General features: G+C 41.2%; 1 long non-coding RNA gene across 1 annotated transcript; it reads left to right on the top strand.

The window, feature by feature from the left end:
- Positions 1-3,070: 3,070 nt before the first annotated feature.
- On the top strand, positions 3,071-14,383 carry LOC131579838 (uncharacterized). Its single transcript, XR_009277778.1, has 3 exons — positions 3,071-5,309; positions 8,407-8,463; positions 10,966-14,383. It is a non-coding gene; the product is annotated as an uncharacterized LOC131579838 (long non-coding RNA).
- Positions 14,384-15,050: the final 667 nt, after the last annotated feature.

Raw genomic sequence — 15,050 nt, 5'->3', positions numbered from 1 at the left:
TCCTGCACTCCCAGCACACTGATTTCTCCAAAACAGGTTGTATGATTTTGTATGAGTGCTGCATCTGCTGTATGTGAGATTAATGTTGTGTGTACTGGTGTCAGGAGACAGAAAGAATAAATAGCCTCTAAGCAGACAGAAGGCTATATTTAGGTCTAGGCTGAGTATGCCCTCTGCCTGCCAAATGCAAAAAATCCAAACCCTAGTGCCTCTTCATTTCCTGCTGGAGACTTACATACAGTTGTTTCCTCCTTGTGTTTGAAAACTTTCAGACCTGGTTACAGCCTTGTGTGAGGCAGCTGCTCTGTGACAGCCCCAAGAACACGGTGTGACTTCCACCATGGGCCATGGGGCACTAACACAGGCTCCCCCCTGGGGCCTCTCCTCAGCCCTGCCATGGGCCAGAACCCCACCTGAGTCCCTGCACCAGTGCTGCCATAGGAAGCTGATCCCAGCTTCGTGCAGTCATGGCTCTGCCAAGCCCAGTTCCATCCCCAAGGCCCTGCCCAGCCATTCTGGGACTGTGGCTGATCCTGATTTCTTGCACCAAGCCTGAACCTGACCCCCACCCCTGGGGGTACCTCCTGGCCTGGACTTGTCCTGTTCCCATGCCCAGGGAGTTGCTGGAACTGCTCACAGGCTTCCCTGCTCCTTGGCCACAGTCCCCCTGGGAACACCCACTGCCTCTGTCATTCACAGTATCCAACCTTCCAAACACCACCACAGAATGACCCCTTCCACCACCTCAGCTAAGAAATATTAATCCAGAAAGGACTTGGGCTAAAGTGTATGCAAAGGCCATCTATAGTTCCTGCTTTATGATTTTTCACCAGGAGCACAGGACTCCCCTTTACAGAGGCAGTGTGTCTCTGGGAAGCAGCCTCTGTCATGGTGGAATATAGATGTTCCTGAATTAGATTTAAATGAAATGCAGTGGATATCACAGAGGAATCCAGCTGTGAGACTCAGCATGGGCTAAATTTATCCTGTTCTCTGCGCTCTGCTGTACTCTGGTTTAGAGGTTTGATAAATGGTCCACAGGTCTGAATATTTCAGAAACAGCCTGGCATTACTCCCAGGTTCAAATAGGAAGTAAAGACTGCCAAAAGACATTGGGAAAAGTAAAAGAGCTGCTTGTCACCAGCACTTAGAGGACTTTAGCCTTTCAAGAGGAGATTCTGAGCTCCTGATGAGAGCAGACTTTCATAAACTGCATTCTAGTTTTACAATTGTATTGCCAGGCTGGATCTTTTTGTTCCCAGAACTTCTGAAGTTGCTAAAAATATTTGTTATTGAAAGCCTGTTTTTTTCTTCCCTTTTACCAAGATTGATTCTCCTCAATAATGCTGAGCCTGTGTACACTGTCAAGAGTAAGTTATCATGTAATGGAGAATCAGAGCATACACCTTTGTGGGGAAGACAGTTGAGGAGATAGGAGAGCAATTTCCCCTTCTAGATATTGCTTCCTTTCCTGTGCAGACTATGTGTAGATATGAGTGGAAACCCACCTAATCCATAAACCCAAACTGTTTGGAAACACATTGTAGCATGAGAGCCAGGTTGCCCACGTCCCATTTAATGCCCAGCACAAAGTAATGTTTCATGACCTGCTCTTTCAGAAAGGGATGGTTTATTTTAAATGTTTCAGTACAGGACTATGTCTCACTGTGCCATCTGTGTTTTGAATGCAGCAGGTTCTGTTGTGTAGTTACACATATATATATGGTGCATATGTAAGTGAGAGGAGCTAAGGGTGACTATCTACCTGCCTCCACTTCTCATTTCTATGAACTAGACAGACATCTGTATCACTGCTTATCCTCAAGCTAGGATTGGTGGCATTAGAAGCTTTCTATACAACTCACTACTGGAGGAGTAGCAAAGAGTTTTTCCAAAATCAAACGCTTATTTCCAGTATCCAGCAGAATACAAGTCTCCTGGATTAACTGCAAATTCAAGACTGACTATGAATGACAAAGGGAATGATACAAGTTCTTTAGCCAGCCAGGTAAGGCACAGCCTTTGAACTCGGACTGTAGTGAAAATGCTGTTTTGATTTAATTGTCACTTAAATGGGAATAAATCAGAAATAACTCACGTAAATCTTACATCTATACTTCACTTTCTGGTAAGTCTCATAGGCTCAATGGTGATATGATCTAATTTAAAATGTTCTTGAGAATTTATTCAGAATGAGTTTTACCAGAGTACTCTATTTGAAAGGAGAAAGTAGGTTAAAAAAAATAAAAAAGGTATTTTACAAGGAAAAGTCAAGGAAAAAACACTCAGCATGAAGGTCTGGTTAGACACATGGTAGTGTTTAATCCTTACTGTTCCTAACCCTTCAGGCCAGGCTTGCAACACTGGGAACTTCTCAGTTCTTGCTCCTGGACCTACTGACTGCTAAGAGGACAGAGCTGTCCCAGCCTCCTCATTTTGTCTTGGCTTAATAAGGAACAGTGTAAAGGACAAGATGCAGCATATGCTGAAAGTGTATGCCTGTGGGCTCCATATGTCATACAGCTGGAAGGCAGCTGCCTTACAGAAGTAATAAGTAATATAGCCAGGAAACAACCATTATAATCAGGTGTAGGGGCAGCCAAGTGAGTAATACTGCCAGGAGGAATGCCTACAGTACAGCAGTTGTGAAATACTGATTAAGAAGTCCTAAAGTGGCTGCTTTCCCCTGACAAGTCATTCCTGCTGAAGCAGGCGTGTTTCCAGGCTAATAGTTTCTAAGTGCACTTTCAGGCTTATATGTTTTGGATGTCTTTAGCTGAAGCTGGTTGTTCTTCCTGTCTGTATATGCAATGCCTCCTATCATAGCCCATCATTTCAGCTTATCATCACACTCCAGGAAATCTTGAGTTCCTTAACAGAACTGGCTGGAAACCTCCCCTCATGCATCATTTCCTGGACAATTCAGTCAAACCCTATTAAGATAAGTTTTCCTATGGTAAAAAGAACACTAGATGTATCAGCTGCTATTTTTATTTTTATTTATTTATTTATTTATTTATTTATTTATTTATTATTCTTTTTCTATTCTCTTACTTCATCTCATCCTTATTGTATGTGAAAGGGGAGGATGAAATCTGCCCCTGTCAGATACTGGCTGCTGTTAAAAATAGACATGTCTCTGGTAAGAAATCTTGGGATGGGGTATTGCTGGCAACCTGATCAAACCTATCACTTTGCAATTTTTGCTTTCCTACTTTGTTTTTTGTTTTCCCCCAGTTACATGAATGCATTGTTGCTCAGAGGTTTGTTACTTATTTTAAACAAACTCTTCCATACAGTAGTTCCAGCAACCTAGAAAAGACACAAGTTGTTCTGCAAGGGTCAACAATTCATATTATATATTCTATTTATATAATTTAGCCAGTGTTAGAGCTTTATCCCAATATCATTTGATCATTGTGGGAAAAGTAATGTGAATAATATTTAAGATAAAACTGAAAACAGGACTTAATAACATTCCTTGTCTGCTGCAAAACAGCCTTAGGATCTTGACAGCATCTCATTCAGTACAGGCATATTCATGATATTGCTGTGAGCTCCTGAGAGTTACTCTGCTGCACTCAAGAGTATTACTGGTGGTATTTCTGCCGGCAGTCTGCTCAGCCCCTTGCTACCAAAAGTGTTTGTCAGACTCATTTTGTGATGTATGTGGCCTTTTGAGGTCTCCAGTTAAAAGAAGTGTTAAAGCTACAAGACATTCTTAGCTGTTGACAGCTACAAGACATTTTCCTAATCAAAAGAAGTGAGTTCAGAGTGTGGTTGTTATTGGTGCTCCTGTTCTTTTTTAAACTTCCTTACAGTAATTGTGCCAAATGTCACTCTTTGAAGAACATAAAGGAGCTGATCAAGTTAAATTCCAAGATTGCTTTATCATCATAAAAGGGTAAGGAGTGACTGCAAATATTCTTTATGAAAACCAAATGGAGGGCTTAAGTTTCTTTCCCTGTTTTTTCTTGAGTGGAGTAAATCCCAATTTGTGGTGGCAGGTATGAGAGGACAAGAATCCCAGGCAACAATCCAAGGCAGAATGCATCCCAACACCTAAAAATGAAATAATTGAGAGTTGGTTCCTTCTTGCACACTTGACAATTAGTGAAGAAAGTCACTCTTTCCTCCAGCAGAAAAAATGTCCTGCTTTGCTTTACTGGCATTTTCCTATTGGTGTTTGTTAAGTGTCTCTTCTGGAGCATGAATGACCCTACAGCAGAGAGCTGCTAGTATCTTCTACTCTGTGCAATAAAAGCAATTTGGCTTCACTTTTGAGGCTTCAGAGTGGAACTTTACAAGTTTTAAAGAAATGTATGTATGTTGGTGTGTATGTCATACATACACACAGAGCTGTGTATCTACATATAAGGGCAAACTCATAGTTTATTAATGTTCTTGTGGCTGTAAATACTGATGATATCGGGAAATGTAACATGACCTTATAAAAACCAGTGTATTAGCACATGGTAAAGTACAGGCTCCCATTGTAACTCAGTTGCTATTTGCTAATTAACAAAATTAACTTTCTCAGACACAAATGGGAATTATTGAGTTTTAACTGTTGTTTTGATTTTTGGTTTTTAAAAATTTCCATGGCTAACCTCTTCTTTATCAGATGTTCTTCAAGGTTAGCTTGTGTAATGCAGTGCTGAGAGCAGCTGAATTTTTTTGCTGGTGCTGGTGACTCCAAATCTCCTGCACATCTGCAGTGTGCACCTACTGCCCTGGAGCAGAGGTACCTGCAGTTGCCTGGCTTTCACTCGCAGGTATATAGGAAATCTGTTGTGGTATTTGATGTAATCGTCTCAGTTTCATTTTGGGGGGTGGATTTGAGATCTGAGATCTCAGCAGAGTTTAGACAATGTGATCATGCTGAAATGCAGTATTGGACAGAAGTGGTAAATATGCTTACTCAGAGATCCAGCTGTCAATTCTTCTAAAAACTGCTGGATGTGGATACCATTTCTGGGACCACAATGAAAAAGAAAAGTTTGCTTTGGGAATTGTGCTGTCCTTAGTCAACATCTTTTTCCAAGTATATAATAAACTTGCCCTGTTGCTGTGTGAGCTCATGAGCGGATTGGCAATGTAGTAGTGAGCCTTTTGATGTCAAAACATTACAATGCACTTAGAGTTGCCATTGGCTAATGCTATTTTAAGTGAGAGAGAGAGTATGAATGAGAGTTACAGTAATGGGCATTCATTTGTAGGTCACTGAAGGATGGAAAGCCTCACGCTGCCTGCATGTGTGAACTTGGCTGTTGATCTGCATAGCAGCAGGACCTGGGGTTCCCTGCAAGGTGAGCTTGCACATGCTGCCCATAGACAATGGGGTAATTGTGTGCCTGACAAAATGATCTCAAAGTATCAAGAATTGTGATATGTGATTGAGATGAAGGAACGGAGAGAGGGAAAAAGGAGACAAACCATAAGAGGGTGATAACAAAGTCTCTTTCGAGTAAAGATCTTGTGATGCTATGAGGCTCCCAATGGGAGTGGTGTCACTTCAAGCACTACCTCTTCAGGAACCGATTTCCATTCATATCCCAGCATTTGGCTCTGTTAATGGCATCTCTTTGTATGGAACAGCTGCTTCTGGAGGGCAGGATATGTCATCCTGGTATCAGTCTTCATAACAAGCTCAATGCATGAAAAAAGCTAGTTTATGCTGGCAAAGCAAATAGTTAAGTTCTGCTTACTGAAGAAAAATGCAAAAATGAGAAAACTCAAACTTAAGTACATCTGGCACTTATCCCTTGGATTAGAGGATATCTGAAGCATCTCTCAGCTTCAGAAACCTCAAGAGACCAATTCAGAAATTCACCAAGATGGTATTTTTCAGTGGACCTCCATCCACTTCTCACTGTTACTTGGGACAGAGGAACAGTGTCATTTTTTTGAGTACCAGTGAAGCTTTAAAATCTCTTTCACTGAGAACAGCTGAAAAATAAAGAGCCCCTAAGGTAAAAATACATTTGGAAACTCTGTGGCCATTGAAGAGCACATCTGTGTTCTGCATATTCTGCAAATATTGAAGCTGATAAGGAAGATACAGCCAGCCCCATCTATCAAGCTGTTACCTTTTACATAAAGGTGAAGACAGTACACTTTAATATCTGGGATTTTTGGACAGGCTTGTGTCCTAAAAAGCCATAAGACATCAGTTGCAGTTATCACTGGAAATCCAGCAGTTTGCACAAGTAAAACCACAAGCTTTAAATTTATACTAAAATCATACAACTATTCTGAAGTTTCTTCTCAAGGATAACACTCTTCACTGTCTTATCATTAAAATCTCCTGTGCTTGATGGAAGCAAAAAGCCTAAATTAGTTACAGAGATCTATTTTTCTAACAGCTTTTGTTCCCTGTAAACCATGGGCCATGCCAGTATCACCTTAAAACATAAAATATGAATTCTTGCTTGTATATTTTATGCATTGCTCACACATCTTATGCTAGAACTAACATGTCTTAGTCAGCTATTTAATGTTATGTGACCCTTTGTTCTTGCATTCCAGTGTCACCAGTGTCACACTGTTAAACATTAACAATTTAAACATTAAAATTTAAACTATTAACAATTATTTTGAAAAGCACAATCTGACTTCATTAACCTTTTGTAAGGACACTTGGTGTTAAAATATGATGTTAGCTTGTTCTAAGCCTAGTGTGATGATGCACTTCATGCTTTATTGCTCTTAATGCTGTATTAGCAGATACAATTTATCTGTTCATAGACATAATAAAATCATTATATATTTATTTGGCCCTTGGGGTCTAAGGTGCAGGTATACTTTGATGTTTATTATAGAAGCTAACAAAACATTTTGGTGGAGCATTAAATACTTAATTGCTTTCTGTTAGCAGATGTCCATTAGCCATTTCTGCTGAAAACACTAAAATTACCGACAATACTTCCATATCCCCATTGAGACTGAAACTGGGCAGTTCCCCATGTTTCTTGCTAATATTTAGGAGAGGTTTCCTCTCCAAGAGTCCTATTTTCCTGAATAATTGGTCTCAGCTGTCCACTTTGGCATCTTAATTATTTCAAATATTTTGTGATTTAATAAAATAAATTAATAAAATAAGCTTGATACTGATTTCAGCCTCAAGCTTTCTTTTCTCTCCTTCTGCACAAGTAGTGAAGATTATTGCTTTTCTAGTAGTAGTATTCTTCCTAGGTATCTTTTTTAGGGACTGCTGTTGAGTTCATCACTGTGCTCCAAGTTCCTCTTATTTGTCTAGGGACTTTGGGTTTTGTGGGGTTTTGTTTTCCTTATGGTTCATGCAAGAACTAAGCCCTAGGCTAAAGATATATAAACAAAACCAGAAATTACGGGGATCTTCTCTCTCAAAGTAATTTTTCTTTAATAATTTTTGTGCTGAAGAAATCCCAAGCAAACTCCTTATTTGGTCAGTTTAGGAGAAGGAGGAGGTCAAGAAGAGACACCAGCTGTCGGATGGAGAGCCTTTCCAAAATCCTTTGGACCAAACTTCAAGGAACACTCAGTGTAGACAAGAACAGTATTTCTGAGTAGATGCAGCTCTTTCATCTTTCCTGGGATGTCCCCTGTGACAAGAGTCTGTGAGACACTACTCTGCTGTTGTCAAAACTGGATCTGAACAATGAAATGGAGAAGGAAAAGCTCTCATTATTTTCCTGCTCATCTACACCTCTTTCCTGTAACTCTTGTGCTCTGGCTGAGCTGGGATCACCAGTGAAACATCTGTGCTTTGTCTGAAGAAGGGCAGTGCATTGACTCTGGAAATAACATCAGGAACAATTATCCACACACTGAACTCCCACAGTAAAACCCTGGATGACAAGATTAACTTTGAGGTCACACAGCTGTGTACAGACACCTGAGCTGGGTTTGGCTCTGGTGCCTGGGCCATAGAGCTCTGCAATGCAGGGCACAGGTGTTTCCTCACTCTAGATACATCAGAACTCCAAATCAGGCAGAAACTAGAGAGACACATTATCATTGTCAAGTGCTGGTGAAACTGCCGTAGGAATTCTGTATCTGCTCTTGGTAGATTTGTTTTTAGCTTACAAGGAGTACAGACCTTAAAAAATACAAAATCTCTTTTGTCTCTCAGTCCTGGGCAACTAGCTGCCTCCTGATTTTTTATGTACGGGATTTCCTTATCTCCTATCTTCTCCAAAGTGTCCAGAAGAAGCATGATGAGGGACTGTGCCTAGAAGGATCAAGAAGGATCTTGCTTTGAAAGCATTAGATAAATCAGATTCAAATCACACTGATAGCTCTGTAACAAACCTAACTTTATCATCCTTTGGCCTCTTCCTCAAAGAGAAATGCCCTGAATAAGAATCCATAGTGCTTTATTTTATCTGTAACAATAACATGCAGTCCTGTTTCTTTCCAATGTAGTCGTAAGCCGTATCTCAGGACTGGAATTCCAGTTTCATTGCCTGTACACACTAGGAGGTAAGTGACTGCAGTACACAAAGAACAGAATTTTTATGCATCTCATTCTGTGATTGTTGCTTTTACCTCCTAGTATTTAATGATGGGAAAGCCTTTTTTCTGTCATGCATATGCTATAGTGCTTTCAGCTGCCTCCTTTGTAAAATAGCATGAAACTTCCAGTGAAGGAGTACATTTGTATATGTTATGGATTCTGCTGGAAATAAGCACATTTTCTGGAAGTCATTCTCCAGGTAAGACACCAGAATGTTGTACTTACTCTCTTTGTTCCTCCATTTCCCAACTGCATCCTGACATAGCAGTGGGCTGAGTGACCCGGGCTGATCAGGAACCAGTTGCCAACCTCTGCTCTGCCCTTCAGAGGGGCTCAGGAGTGGCCATTCACAGCAGGGCACTGTGGCAGAAGAGGTCACTGCCAGTTCTGAGCTGCCTTGGTGACAAACGAAAAACTCAAAGTGTCATTTCGGATACCAACCCTGCTTAGAAAACAATTCTCAGCAAGTTGAGCTCACAAAGCACTCAAGATTTAGACAGTAGAAATAATTTCTCTGACTTCCACTCCCATTGCCAAGAGGAATCAAGGCTTCTGGAGAACTCTGAATTGATCCAGATACAGAGCTGGAGAGGCAGAGAAGGTGAATGCTGCTGGCAGCAGGGCAGGCAGCCAGCGTGCTGTTCTCTTCCAGACTTTCATGGCTGCACAGAGCTTAGCATCTCCCTCTGCCATTTAGTAAATTTATGACATCACCAGCTGTTACCAGGGAAACACAGAAACTACAGATTTGGATCTTGGCAGCTAGGTATAAAGAGAAAATATCTTGCTCTTTTGGGGGTCAAAAAGGAAGGCTGAAACAAATTCCAGAACAACTTTGAATTGGAACAAAATTGAGGTAGATCAATAATTCCAAACCAAACAATTTACCTGCTAAAGAGACAGTGTGGTCCCTATTATATTCCCCACAGAAAATAATCATAGGGGATCAAGTGCAAGACGTGTAACTTCACATGCAGCTTAAACTTATCATTCAGACATAAGACTACTGACAACTTCAGTTCTGATCAGTGGATTTAACAAGCTACTTTTTAGGGATGTGATACCCTCTGACCAATGATTTTTCAGAAAGTGCTGATTGCTGCCTCTTGAGAAAGTTTGCTGGTGTTTCACATCAAAGAAAGTAGGTAGTGCTGAGTTTTGGTAAAATGGTGTGCAAATACCATTACTGTTCTGACGAAGTATGTGATTTTATAGCTTTTAAAAATGTGGGGTTTGTGAGAACTGATGTTTTCAGACATTAATTTTATGACTTTTAGGTGCTTGAGATTTTTGAAGTTATGAAAATCACATTTTTGTCTTTTAGTAGCATTAGCTGACATTTTATTTATGTTGCATGTTAAAATGAGAACTCTGCTTTTTAAATTGGTTATTATTTGAGTATTGAGTAGTTGAGACCCAGCCAATATGAACTCTTGTGCAGGCCTGTTTGATTTCATTCACACTGCACAAGATGGACGGGTGTGTACTTGAGTTACCCAGAAACAAATGCATCTCTGCAGCAGATGGAACAAGCTCAAGTGGGGACTCCAGCTGAACTCAAGCCTGGAATTGTAACAGCTGCTTTGCCTCTATTAATGCCTGCAAAGCTATGGGCTGTATGACTGGAGATCCCAGGTCATACCTCTACCAGAAAGGCACAGGTTGTTATGCCCACTAGATGTGCAGAAGATCTGAGACAATCTGTATGGAATGCTAAAGATCTGTGGACTCACCCTATTTGGCTGTATCTCCACTAAGGAGCAAAATTATGTAGGGAAAAAATCCCTCTAATGCTAATCTGGTGTTAAATATATCCATGATGAAGGTTCTTATGTGGACATTGAGCACATTTCTAGCACTGTTCCACAGCTTTTGTCTTAAAGAGCACCGGAACATGTTCAATCTGATTTGTGTCCTCCACACCGAAACCCAGGCAAGATCTGGTTGCCAAACAAGGAGTCTCTTTCCCGTTTAGTTGGTGGCCTTGGATCCTAAAATTTTTATGTTGCAAAGCAGTTTGCATACAGTCTGGATTTTGTTATCTGCAACATGGTTCAATGTTCCCTGTTGTGCCTTGTTTCAGTGGGATAATGACCAAGGAAACTGCTGAGACATGGATGGATTGCCAGGGATATGTCATGAGAAAGCTGTCCAGAGTCCTCTGCCCACATGCTGTGGTGCTGGCTCACATTTCCAAAGCAGGGATGCACACAGAGGAGATCATTACTGCTCCAAAGAGCTTAGCTATCTATGCAAGTTCCTTTTTTATCCTTTAAAGTGAGTCACTTGGAAAGGCTCCTTTTTTGGTCCTCTTTAGTTTGACTGCTGGTTCCTTTTGCTTGTATACCCAGTCAGAGCCCTGAGACTTGTGACTGGGCCTGCAATGGCCATTGGGGCTGCTGTCATGGTTTATCTCTCTGGAGTGGTGAAAATACCATTCTTCTCAACTTTTTCTTTTTTTTTTAAAGGACATCGAAGATGTTTCTGACAAGGAAGGAGTGGAATTATTGGGAGAATTCATGGACAGCCAGGATGGAGTTCCACCTGCAGACTTTCCAGTTGCAGATTTGAACTGAAATTCCCACGAGAAGAATGTTTTGTGTGGTCATTTCATGGTGTTTGCGGCCTCTGCCATGGTTATAGAACTCAGTGCACTCCTGTGGTCTCCACATGTCTCCAGTTCCACTTTCCAAATGCTGTGTCCACTGGAGCTACCCTTAAGTACCCACAGGGGATCAGTAGGAAGTACTTTAGCCCTCTGCGCACCCCACACTGGCATTTAGCAAAACAAATCAATATGACAAGACTGCATTAATCAGTCTCAATTAATCAGATGATACCTACTATTTTATATACACAGGCTCTTCTAAGTTACTACAGGGCACCTTCACATTCTTGCTGATGTCCTCCCTATATGTGGTGCACTGGAAGAGGTGGGGCAGTTTACCTCTGCATACAGTTTACATACAGGGACAGAAAGACAAGGAGCTTCAACTGGATGGGAGCCCTGTCCTCTGAAGAAGTTACTTGTGAAGAGCCAGAAAGAAAATCATTAAATCTGGTAACTGCATTGAAGTGAGTTTGTAACACAAATGGACACAGCACAATTTTCCACATTCCTTCTGGATTGGCACTGTGTTGGGAAAGATGATAAAGAAAATTTCTGCTGTGCTGGTTATATTTATGATAGATGAAAGCCCCTCTAAAGATGACACCCTCTTGCTCTCTTTCATGATCTTCTGATGTATCTTAAGTCTTGATTGCTGGCTAAGGTAGCAACATGGATAATCAAGCTTTTAAAGGCCCTATTTAATAAATCTTATAACAACATTAAGAGAAGCTGAGGTGTATTCTTCTCTTACAGTGTACCATTAAAAGAACTGGTATCACATTTTCCCTCTAAAATAGCTCCCAAAAATTATCTAAGCTGACTTTGAGGCTCCAGTAGGATGGCCATGCAAACCTTCCTGCTTCCTTCTTTAGAAAGAAAAGGGACACTGCATGAGAGACACTTTTCAAAGTATTCCTCACCATCAGCCCAGTGCTGAGGGATTTGGTGCCCTGCAGCTAGGAATACTTAGAAGTGTCATGCATGTCAGGCCAGTCCTGAGTTGCTAAGTCCCTCTAAAGGGATTTTGCCAAAAAAGGAGAGGAATTTATCACCTATTAGAACATAGTTTGGCTGTACTATGCAAGCAATTTAATAAACTCTTTCTGTAGGAGTAGTGGCAGGTTTTGAAATGAAAGAAGTAGGGCTGCTTCATTTGCACCGAAGAATTTTTGCTGTTGACTTCACTGGAGCCATGGCTCCTTACCAGATCCATATCCTAAAGGGCTAAAGTGCCCTTAAAGGAGTGGCTGCAAATCGTAATCTGAGTCCTCAGCTGACATGACAACCAGCACCATTCCTGCTTAGGATCTTGCCCTGCAAACCTGTAACCCCCTATCTATAGTAGTCACTCAGTATTCTATTTGCCCCCAACTATTTTTACTGGAACTTCTGTTAATAATAAAGAGCATCTCCTTTCAAAGAAGTGTTTAAAGGCAAATTATACTACTGAGTACATAGTGTTTCAGTGCTTGGGCTTCAAACACTCTGGAACAGACTGATTTGTTTAATAGCTACAGTCCTGACTGGAATGTTTTTAAACTGTGTAAACATTTCTACTAGTTTTATGGGTTGCTAAACTTTTTTCTTTTTTCTTTTTTCCTTTTTCTTTTTTTTAATGCGGGTACAAATTTAACTTGACAGTGTACTTTCCAAGCCTCCATTAAATAGGGCCAACTTGCTATTGATAGAGAAATATCTCTGGAATAACTTTATGATGCCTTGCAATAGAAGATTTTTCATTAACTCTGCCTAGAAAGAGAAACCCAACCTAACATGGCTTTGTGAGTTCTTACTGTGCCTTGATGTCTGTGAGACCCCTGCTGGTGGAAAGGTGAAGAGATGGGAATGAAAAACTCCAAGATAATTTAATGGAGAAAGGAATTTATTTTCAGAGTATGTTGTGTTTGCCAGCCACTGTTATCATGCAGCCACCAAAGACCTCAGTGCTTTGAAATTTCTCACTTACAGGTTGCAGTTTGTTGGTGCTTTCCTCACATAATTGTGTTTTATCTCTCTTCAAGTGTGTCAGTGCTGCTTTAAAAGATCAGTATAGAAATATTCAGCTACACCGTCTGGTTTCAGTTTTCCTTAATTTGGTGTCAGCCAAGATCAATCTTATACAGCCTGGATGATTCAAAAGGACAGAGTTAAACCTGTTGCATTTTAGGGATTTAAGCCTTCCTTTTCCTCCTGTAAATTTTGACCTTTTCAAAATGGGCTTCCCCCTCCCCCTCAAGAAAGTGGAACATAAAATAAATGTTTGCTACTTTTCCAGAGGAGCCAAATTCCATGCATTCTGGCTGCTTTTTACTCACACAAAAATTATTCCAAAATAATTTATCATTATTTACAAAATGACACTGTATGTTACTGTAACAGTAACAGCTAACTTGGCCCTTTGAAAGTTAAGTACTTTCTCAAGAAATTTCAATCTAAGAGGCAAAACACTGATCATGGTGACCTTGGGAAAATACAACCTCAAGAAAGTAGTGGATGTTTGTGATTATTTTGAAATCTCCCAGCTGCATCAGTTTCCCATTGAGGCAATTTGTGCTTGTGTCACACCCCACAGAGTGGTTCTTTTGCTTTCCCCGTCTGCAGCCTGGGTCCTGGAGAGGTAAAGGAGCAGGGGCAGCTTTAGTCCCTTCTGCTGATGAGTTTCCTGGGGAAGGAAAATGTGCTGTGCATAAAAAAAATAAAAATCTATGTAACTGTTGCCTGATTGTTTGTCTGGTGATGGGACTAAGCAGAGTTGTGGTGGGTACCAATCCATGCCATGTAGATTTGTTTCCTCTGTTCCCGATAGCGTGACTGAGCCTTGGGAACAGTTAGTGGGATCATTGATGAGCTGCTGAATTCTTCCTTGTCTACTTTCTTTTGTCTAGGTTGCCTCAAATTATCACTGAATTTTATTGTTTTTATACACACACAACTTTTAAATCCACACAGATGACACTTTTGGTGAAAATGCATTACACATGTCTCAGACTTCGCAGCTGTTAGAGCACCAATGAAGGAAATACATTTGGTAACTGAGCTGGGAAAGAAAGGTGCTTGGAGATGCAGTTTCTAATGCTTTCTTATAGATATTCCCATTAGACCATACAAAGAACTCTTTCTGACTATATTAAGAAAGAAACAGGAGAATATAATTTTTTAAAGAAATCTTTTAAAACTAAAATGTTTGGGAGCTTGATTAAATGTACTGTGAGAAAAATGTGCAGTTCACTTACAGCTATTGACTTGAGGTTTATGCAGTATTGCCAAGTGCTGGAACGAATAAAGCTTTAATATTGGAGCATTTGTTCGGTGCATTTTTTTAGGCTGAAGCAATGAGAAAACACATACCTAGATTCCACATATATACTAAAAAGGAATTTGGATTGCAAGTAATGAATATGACTTATTTAAAACTTGCAGTTCTCTTAACAGAAAATTTTCAATCAGTCCCTTGAAAAGTCAGGAGTTTTCAAGGATTGTGTGGGATGAAGATGAAGAACAGCATCTTGTAAGGCCCACGTTTCGGTTGACATCCCATAACATGTAGGGGATTATTTGTAAGTGCAGCGCACACCCGCTTGTCCACTCCTTTTCACCCGTTCATTTCTTTTCCTGCTGAGGAAGCCTCCCTGCTGCTCCAGCTGTCACTCGCACCTTCCTGCGGGCCGTTTCCCCCGCGCTGTGCCGGGAGCGCCGGGAGGCGGCGGCAGCGCCCCGCGCCCGGCCCAGCCGCGCTCCGCCGCTTGCGCCCTGCGGGGACCCCGCTGGAGTCGCTCGTGCTCCAGGCTGGAACGGGGTCGGCAAGTCGCACAACTCGTTTCTCAAGCGCAAGGATGTCTGCTGTTCTTTCGCCATCGGCACAGGTGCTTTTACTGACACGCTCGGTTTTACAGCGACACGCACGGTCACCCGCAGGAGCAGCTGGTACCTGGTGCTTCCCAG

The sequence above is a fragment of the Poecile atricapillus genome, chromosome 5, assembly GCF_030490865.1.
Source record: "Poecile atricapillus isolate bPoeAtr1 chromosome 5, bPoeAtr1.hap1, whole genome shotgun sequence".
Classification (NCBI taxonomy): domain Eukaryota; kingdom Metazoa; phylum Chordata; class Aves; order Passeriformes; family Paridae; genus Poecile; species Poecile atricapillus.
Note: the sequence above shows the minus strand (reverse complement) of the source record. Positions and strands in the feature narration are given on the sequence as shown.